Source organism: Paramormyrops kingsleyae, chromosome 5 (assembly GCF_048594095.1).
Source record: "Paramormyrops kingsleyae isolate MSU_618 chromosome 5, PKINGS_0.4, whole genome shotgun sequence".
Taxonomy (NCBI): domain Eukaryota; kingdom Metazoa; phylum Chordata; class Actinopteri; order Osteoglossiformes; family Mormyridae; genus Paramormyrops; species Paramormyrops kingsleyae.
This window is the reverse complement of record NC_132801.1, coordinates 40,937,532-40,946,952: the sequence shown is the minus strand read 5'-3', so window position 1 is coordinate 40,946,952 and position 9,421 is coordinate 40,937,532.

Genomic DNA, 9,421 nt, shown 5'->3' with positions numbered 1-9,421 from the left:
CTCTAAAAGCTGAAATTACTAATCTGCAGGATAGTAAGGGTCTTATAATTGAAAACGACATTGACATAGTAAATGAGTTCAGTGATAGTTTTGCACGGGTATTCACTGTCGAGGCTATAAGTTATGGAGGCTATAATCAAAGAGAAAATGGTAGATTACCTGGACTCAAATAACATTTTGAGGGATAGCCAGCATGGATTTAGGATAGGTAGATCCTGTTTAACAAATCTGTTGGAGTTTTTTGAGGAAGCTACTCAGGAAGTTGATGATAAGAAGGCCTATGATGTCATCTACTTAGATTTCCAAAAGGCTTTTGATGTTGTTCCCAACAAGAGGCTCTCACTTAAACTCAAAGCGACAGGTATTTTAGGAACTGTAGCGACCTGGATTGATAACTGGCTAACGGATAGGAAGCAGTGAGTAGTTATAAGAGGCTTAATGTCACAGTGGGCCTGCGTTCATAGTGGGGTACCGCAGGGTTCAATTTTAGGACCACTTTTGTTCCTAATTTACATAAATGATATAGACACCAATATATACAGTAAACTGGTGAAATTTGCAGATGACACCAAGGTGGGTGGTGTAGCAGATACTGAACTAGCGGCTCAGCAGCTACAGCGGGATCTTAATTTAATTAGTGACTGGGCTGACACCTGGCAGATGAAATTTAACATAGACAAATGTAAGGTACTCCATGTAGGGAGCAGAAATATAAAGTACAGGTATTTTATGGGACCTACTGAAATAAAGGTAGCTGATTATGAGAAAGACCTTGGTGTGTATGTTGATGCTTCCATGTCTCATTCTCACCAGTGCGGGGAAGCAATAAAAAAGGCCAATAGGATGTTGGGGTATATCTCCAGGTGTGTGGAGTTTAAGTCAAGGGAGGTAATGCTAAGATTATACAATTCCTTGGTGAGACCTCACCTAGAATATTGTGTACAGGTTTGGTCACCATATCTTAAAAAGGACATAGCGGCCTTAGAAAAGGTGCAGCGTAGGGCCACAAGAATGATTCCTGGTCTTAGAGGAATGTCATACGAGGAAAGGTTATTTGAGCTAAATCTGTTCAGCCTCAAGCAAAGGAGACTGAGGGGGGACATGATCCAGGTCTATAAGATTCTAACAGGTTTGGATGCTGTTCAACCGAATAGTTACTTCAGCATTAGTTCAAATACAAGAACTCGTGGCCATAGGTGGAAATTAGCGGGAGAACATTTCAAACTGGATTTAAGGAAGCACTTCTTTACACAGCGTGTAGTCAGAGTATGGAATAGTCTTCCATTTTTTTTTTCTCCCTCCTCCACCCCCCCTCTGCGGGGGACTACTTTATCTGTATCTATTTATTTATTTATTAATTTATTTTATTATTATTTATTTTATTTTTTTCTTTATTATTATTTATTTATTTTATATTTTATTTTATATTTTTATTTACTTCCTCAAAAGAAGGAGAGGGAGGGGGGGGACAAAGGAGAAGGAGGGAAGAGAGAGAGAGGGACAGAGAGGAATGGAAAGAAAACAGAAAAAAAAAACAAAAGAAAAAAAAAAAAAACAAGAAAAAAACTAGGGCTGGACAATAATTCGATATCAATATATATCGCGATAGAATTTTTTTCAATAACGGTGATACGATTTTTAAACACATTTCCGATATTTCGATATACATTTGAATATACCAAATGTATAGAGGGAACCGCCAAATTCCCCTTTGTCTTAGCATTTTCTCATCGGTTATGTCGATTCTTTTATGTCGCCGAACCCTAATATCTTGAGCACAAAAGAGGGCCAAAATCGCCACTTAACATCGGTTATATCCATCCCCAGGACGATTCGCCGGCTTTTAAAAATGTATCACAAGTGCTAAACAGCGCGTATTCAAATCGCATTTGCATGGTAATTTGCTGAACAACGCAGCTGTGAAACGCGATCCAGGTAAAACTTTTTTAGACAGCATAAATAATATTGAAGCATTTGTTTTCAAGCAGACTGTTAAAGGCAAAAGCAACAAAGCATTTTAGACTTTGTAAAGAAACCATAGTAACCCCGTGTATGATACTTTTCAGAGCTGCGTCAGAGGGAAATGACTCGTGAATTTAATTTTGACACTGGTTAGCTTTTTGTGAAAACGAACTACAGTACACCCCGCAGGTTTTTTGTGATTTTGTGAGCGATCTTTGTGTTTTCAATGTTAGAGAATATAATTAAAGGTTTGTATCTAGAAACAACGGTGGTTTTTATTGTATACTGGTAAATCTCTGCCGTTAGTTGGTGCACATATGCCTTTTGTTAAGCAATATGTATGTCGGAACAGGTGTTGTGCCAAAAAGTGACTGTCTGCCAGAAACTGATTACGATCCGCGGGAGCGCGCACAGCCTGTTCAGGACGCATCGCAGTTTCTGTGCGACTAAGGCGGGTAATTTCGATATCAAATCGTCTTAAAATGCAAAAAGTATACAGTACATGTATCCCCGAGATAACAGCGAAGGTATGTCTTTGTCAGATTTAAGGGTTTGGTGAATTTTTAAATAAATAATTGCAATAAGAGTCAAAGGAAGCCATTGTCATGTAAAACGCTTTAAATTAAAACAGTCCTCGGTCGTAACTGCGTTGTAAAACTGTAACCTTACGTCATGAAACCAGGGAAGTTCAAATGCGACACATTAATGTAGATATATGCTCATAAATGTTCCTACGTCTAAATGAGTTTCGCTACACAACCGATGTGGATTAATTAAATAAAGACAATTCTTCATCTTGCAGTCATATTAAAGAGTCAGTGGATTTTTCCTGCTCTGTGCTGCAGTATCAACTATCCAGTCCTTTTTACCACTTTAAACACCTGTATAGGACCAGTATAACCAGTACAATGTAGTTTACCCATTGCCAAAAAGTGATTACACTCAATATCTCTTTACTGAATGGTTCTTTCTGCCTGACTTTAATTGTTTTACACTCTTCTGGGTTGTATGTACATGATTAGTAAACAACTAACCCATTTTTATGACTTTAAACACCTCTATAGCACCAATGTACAATGTAGTTCACCCATTGCCAAAAAGTGATTACACTCAATATCTCTTTACTGAATGGCTCTTTCTGCCTGATTTTAATTTCTTTACACTCTTCTGGGTTGTATGTACATGATTAGTAAACAACTAACCCATTTTTATGACTTTAAACACCTCTATAGGACCAGTGTACAATGCAGTTCACCCATTGCCAAAAAGTGATTACACTCAATATCTCTTTACTGAGTGGCTCTTTCTGCCTGATTTTAATTTCTTTACACTCTTCTGGGTTGTATGTACATGATTAGTAAACAACTAACCCATTTTTATGACTTTAAACACCTCTATAGGACCAGTGTACAATGCAGTTCACCCATTGCCAAAAAGTGATTACACTCAATATCTCTTTACTGAGTGGCTCTTTCTGCCTGATTTTAATTTCTTTACACTCTTCTGGGTTGTATTTACAGGATTAGTAAACAACTAACCCATTTTTATGACTTTAAACACCTCTATAGGACCAGTGTACAATGCAGATCACCCATTGCCAAAAAGTGATTACACTCAATATCTCTTTACTGAGTGGCTCTTTCTGTCTGATTTTAATTTCTTTACACTCTTCTGAGTTGTATGTACAGGATTAGTAAACAACTAACCCATTTTATGACTTTAAACACCTCTATAGGACCAGTGTACAATGCAGTTCACCCATTGCCAAAAAGTGATTACACTCAATATCTCTTTACTGAGTGGCTCTTTCTGCCTGATTTTAATTTCTTTACACTCTTCTGGGTTGTATTTACAGGATTAGTAAACAACTAACCCATTTTATGACTTTAAACACCTCTATAGGACCAGTGTACAATGCAGTTCACCCATTGCCAAAAAGTGATTACACTCAATATCTCTTTACTGAGTGGCTCTTTCTGCCTGATTTTAATTTCTTTACACTCTTCTGGGTTGTATTTACAGGATTAGTAAACAACTAACCCATTTTTATGACTTTAAACACCTCTATAGGACCAGTGTACAATGCAGATCACCCATTGCCAAAAAGTGATTACACTCAATATCTCTTTACTGAGTGGCTCTGTCTGTCTGATTTTAATTTCTTTACACTCTTCTGAGTTGTATGTACAGGATTAGTAAACAACTAACCCATTTTATGACTTTAAACACCTCTATAGGACCAATGTACAATGCAGTTCACCCATTGCCAAAAAGTGATTACACTCAATATCTCTTTACTGAGTGGCTCTGTCTGTCTGATTTTAATTTCTTTACACTCTTCTGGGTTGTATGTACAGGATTAGTAAACAACTAACCCATTTTTATGACTTTAAACACCTCTATAGGACCAGTGTACAATGCAGTTCACCCATTGCCAAAAAGTGATTACACTCAATATCTCTTTACTGAATGGCTCTGTCTGCCTGATTTTAATTTCTTTACACTCTTCTGGGTTGTATTTACAGGATTAGTAAACAACTAACCCATTTTATGACTTTAAACACCTCTATAGGACCAATGTACAATGCAGTTCACCCATTGCCAAAAAGTGATTACACTCAATATCTCTTTACTGAATGGCTCTGTCTGCCTGATTTTAATTTCTTTACACTCTTCTGGGTTGTATTTACAGGATTAGTAAACAACTAACCCATTTTTACCACTTTAAACATCTCAATATGACCAATGTACAATGTAGTTCACCCATTGCCAAAAAGTGATTACACTCAATATCTCTTTACTGAGTGGCTCTTTCTGCCTGATTTTAATTTCTTTACACTCTTCTGGGTTGTATGTACATGATTAGTAAACAACTAACCCATTTTTATGACTTTAAACACCTCTATAGGACCAGTGTACAATGCAGTTCACCCATTGCCAAAAAGTGATTACACTCAATATCTCTTTACTGAGTGGCTCTTTCTGCCTGATTTTAATTTCTTTACACTCTTCTGGGTTGTATGTACATGATTAGTAAACAACTAACCCATTTTTATGACTTTAAACACCTCTATAGGACCAGTGTACAATGCAGTTCACCCATTGCCAAAAAGTGATTACACTCAATATCTCTTTACTGAGTGGCTCTTTCTGCCTGATTTTAATTTCTTTACACTCTTCTGGGTTGTATTTACAGGATTAGTAAACAACTAACCCATTTTTATGACTTTAAACACCTCTATAGGACCAGTGTACAATGCAGATCACCCATTGCCAAAAAGTGATTACACTCAATATCTCTTTACTGAGTGGCTCTTTCTGTCTGATTTTAATTTCTTTACACTCTTCTGAGTTGTATGTACAGGATTAGTAAACAACTAACCCATTTTATGACTTTAAACACCTCTATAGGACCAGTGTACAATGCAGTTCACCCATTGCCAAAAAGTGATTACACTCAATATCTCTTTACTGAGTGGCTCTTTCTGCCTGATTTTAATTTCTTTACACTCTTCTGGGTTGTATTTACAGGATTAGTAAACAACTAACCCATTTTATGACTTTAAACACCTCTATAGGACCAGTGTACAATGCAGTTCACCCATTGCCAAAAAGTGATTACACTCAATATCTCTTTACTGAGTGGCTCTTTCTGCCTGATTTTAATTTCTTTACACTCTTCTGGGTTGTATTTACAGGATTAGTAAACAACTAACCCATTTTTATGACTTTAAACACCTCTATAGGACCAGTGTACAATGCAGATCACCCATTGCCAAAAAGTGATTACACTCAATATCTCTTTACTGAGTGGCTCTGTCTGTCTGATTTTAATTTCTTTACACTCTTCTGAGTTGTATGTACAGGATTAGTAAACAACTAACCCATTTTATGACTTTAAACACCTCTATAGGACCAATGTACAATGCAGTTCACCCATTGCCAAAAAGTGATTACACTCAATATCTCTTTACTGAGTGGCTCTGTCTGTCTGATTTTAATTTCTTTACACTCTTCTGGGTTGTATGTACAGGATTAGTAAACAACTAACCCATTTTTATGACTTTAAACACCTCTATAGGACCAGTGTACAATGCAGTTCACCCATTGCCAAAAAGTGATTACACTCAATATCTCTTTACTGAATGGCTCTGTCTGCCTGATTTTAATTTCTTTACACTCTTCTGGGTTGTATTTACAGGATTAGTAAACAACTAACCCATTTTATGACTTTAAACACCTCTATAGGACCAATGTACAATGCAGTTCACCCATTGCCAAAAAGTGATTACACTCAATATCTCTTTACTGAATGGCTCTGTCTGCCTGATTTTAATTTCTTTACACTCTTCTGGGTTGTATTTACAGGATTAGTAAACAACTAACCCATTTTTACCACTTTAAACATCTCAATATGACCAATGTACAATGTAGTTCACCCATTGCCAAAAAGTGATTACACTCAATATCTCTTTACTGAGTGGCTCTTTCTGCCTGATTTTAATTTCTTTACACTCTTCTGGGTTGTATGTACATGATTAGTAAACAACTAACCCATTTTTATGACTTTAAACACCTCTATAGGACCAGTGTACAATGCAGTTCACCCATTGCCAAAAAGTGATTACACTCAATATCTCTTTACTGAGTGGCTCTTTCTGCCTGATTTTAATTTCTTTACACTCTTCTGGGTTGTATGTACATGATTAGTAAACAACTAACCCATTTTTATGACTTTAAACACCTCTATAGGACCAGTGTACAATGCAGTTCACCCATTGCCAAAAAGTGATTACACTCAATATCTCTTTACTGAGTGGCTCTTTCTGCCTGATTTTAATTTCTTTACACTCTTCTGGGTTGTATTTACAGGATTAGTAAACAACTAACCCATTTTTATGACTTTAAACACCTCTATAGGACCAGTGTACAATGCAGATCACCCATTGCCAAAAAGTGATTACACTCAATATCTCTTTACTGAGTGGCTCTTTCTGTCTGATTTTAATTTCTTTACACTCTTCTGAGTTGTATGTACAGGATTAGTAAACAACTAACCCATTTTATGACTTTAAACACCTCTATAGGACCAGTGTACAATGCAGTTCACCCATTGCCAAAAAGTGATTACACTCAATATCTCTTTACTGAGTGGCTCTTTCTGCCTGATTTTAATTTCTTTACACTCTTCTGGGTTGTATTTACAGGATTAGTAAACAACTAACCCATTTTATGACTTTAAACACCTCTATAGGACCAGTGTACAATGCAGTTCACCCATTGCCAAAAAGTGATTACACTCAATATCTCTTTACTGAGTGGCTCTTTCTGCCTGATTTTAATTTCTTTACACTCTTCTGGGTTGTATTTACAGGATTAGTAAACAACTAACCCATTTTTATGACTTTAAACACCTCTATAGGACCAGTGTACAATGCAAATCACCCATTGCCAAAAAGTGATTACACTCAATATCTCTTTACTGAGTGGCTCTGTCTGTCTGATTTTAATTTCTTTACACTCTTCTGAGTTGTATGTACAGGATTAGTAAACAACTAACCCATTTTATGACTTTAAACACCTCTATAGGACCAATGTACAATGCAGTTCACCCATTGCCAAAAAGTGATTACACTCAATATCTCTTTACTGAGTGGCTCTGTCTGTCTGATTTTAATTTCTTTACACTCTTCTGGGTTGTATGTACAGGATTAGTAAACAACTAACCCATTTTTATGACTTTAAACACCTCTATAGGACCAGTGTACAATGCAGTTCACCCATTGCCAAAAAGTGATTACACTCAATATCTCTTTACTGAATGGCTCTGTCTGCCTGATTTTAATTTCTTTACACTCTTCTGGGTTGTATTTACAGGATTAGTAAACAACTAACCCATTTTATGACTTTAAACACCTCTATAGGACCAATGTACAATGCAGTTCACCCATTGCCAAAAAGTGATTACACTCAATATCTCTTTACTGAATGGCTCTGTCTGCCTGATTTTAATTTCTTTACACTCTTCTGGGTTGTATTTACAGGATTAGTAAACAACTAACCCATTTTTACCACTTTAAACATCTCAATATGACCAATGTACAATGTAGTTCACCCATTGCCAAAAAGTGATTACACTCAATATCTCTTTACTGAGTGGCTCTTTCTGCCTGATTTTAATTTCTTTACACTCTTCTGGGTTGTATGTACAGGATTAGTAAACAACTAACCCATTTTTATGACTTTAAACACCTCTATAGGACCAGTGTACAATGCAGTTCACCCATTGCCAAAAAGTGATTACACTCAATATCTCTTTACTGAATGGCTCTGTCTGCCTGATTTTAATTTCTTTACACTCTTCTGGGTTGTATTTACAGGATTAGTAAACAACTAACCCATTTTTACCACTTTAAACATCTCAATATGACCAATGTACAATGTAGTTCACCCATTGCCAAAAAGTGATTACACTCAATATCTCTTTACTGAGTGGCTCTTTCTGCCTGATTTTAATTTCTTTACACTCTTCTGGGCTGTATGTACAGGATTAGTAAACAACTAACCCATTTTTATGACTTTAAACACCTCTATAGGACCAATGTACAATGCAGTTCACCCATTGCCAAAAAGTGATTACACTCAATATCTCTTTACTGAGTGGCTCTGTCTGTCTGATTTTAATTTCTTTACACTCTTCTGGGTTGTATGTACAGGATTAGTAAACAACTAACCCATTTTTATGACTTTAAACACCTCTATAGGACCAGTGTACAATGCAGTTCACCCATTGCCAAAAAGTGATTACACTCAATATCTCTTTACTGAATGGCTCTGTCTGCCTGATTTTAATTTCTTTACACTCTTCTGGGTTGTATTTACAGGATTAGTAAACAACTAATCCATTTTTACCACTTTAAACATCTCAATATGACCAATGTACAATGTAGTTCACCCATTGCCAAAAAGTGATTACACTCAATATCTCTTTACAGAATGGCTCTGTCTGCCTGATTTTAATTTCTTTACACTCTTCTGGGTTGTATTTACAGGATTAGTAAACAACTAACCCATTTTTACCACTTTAAACATCTCAATATGACCAATGTACAATGTAGTTCACCCATTGCCAAAAAGTGATTACACTCAATATCTCTTTACTGAGTGGCTCTTTCTGCCTGATTTTAATTTCTTTACACTCTTCTGGGTTGTATGTACAGGATTAGTAAACAACTAACCCATTTTTATGACTTTAAACACCTCTATAGGAGCAATGTACAATGCAGTTCACCCATTGCCAAAAAGTGATTACACTCAATATCTCTTTACTGAGTGGCTCTGTCTGTCTGATTTTAATTTCTTTACACTCTTCTGGGTTGTATGTACAGGATTAGTAAACAACTAACCCATTTTTATGACTTTAAACACCTCTATAGGACCAGTGTACAATGCAGTTCAC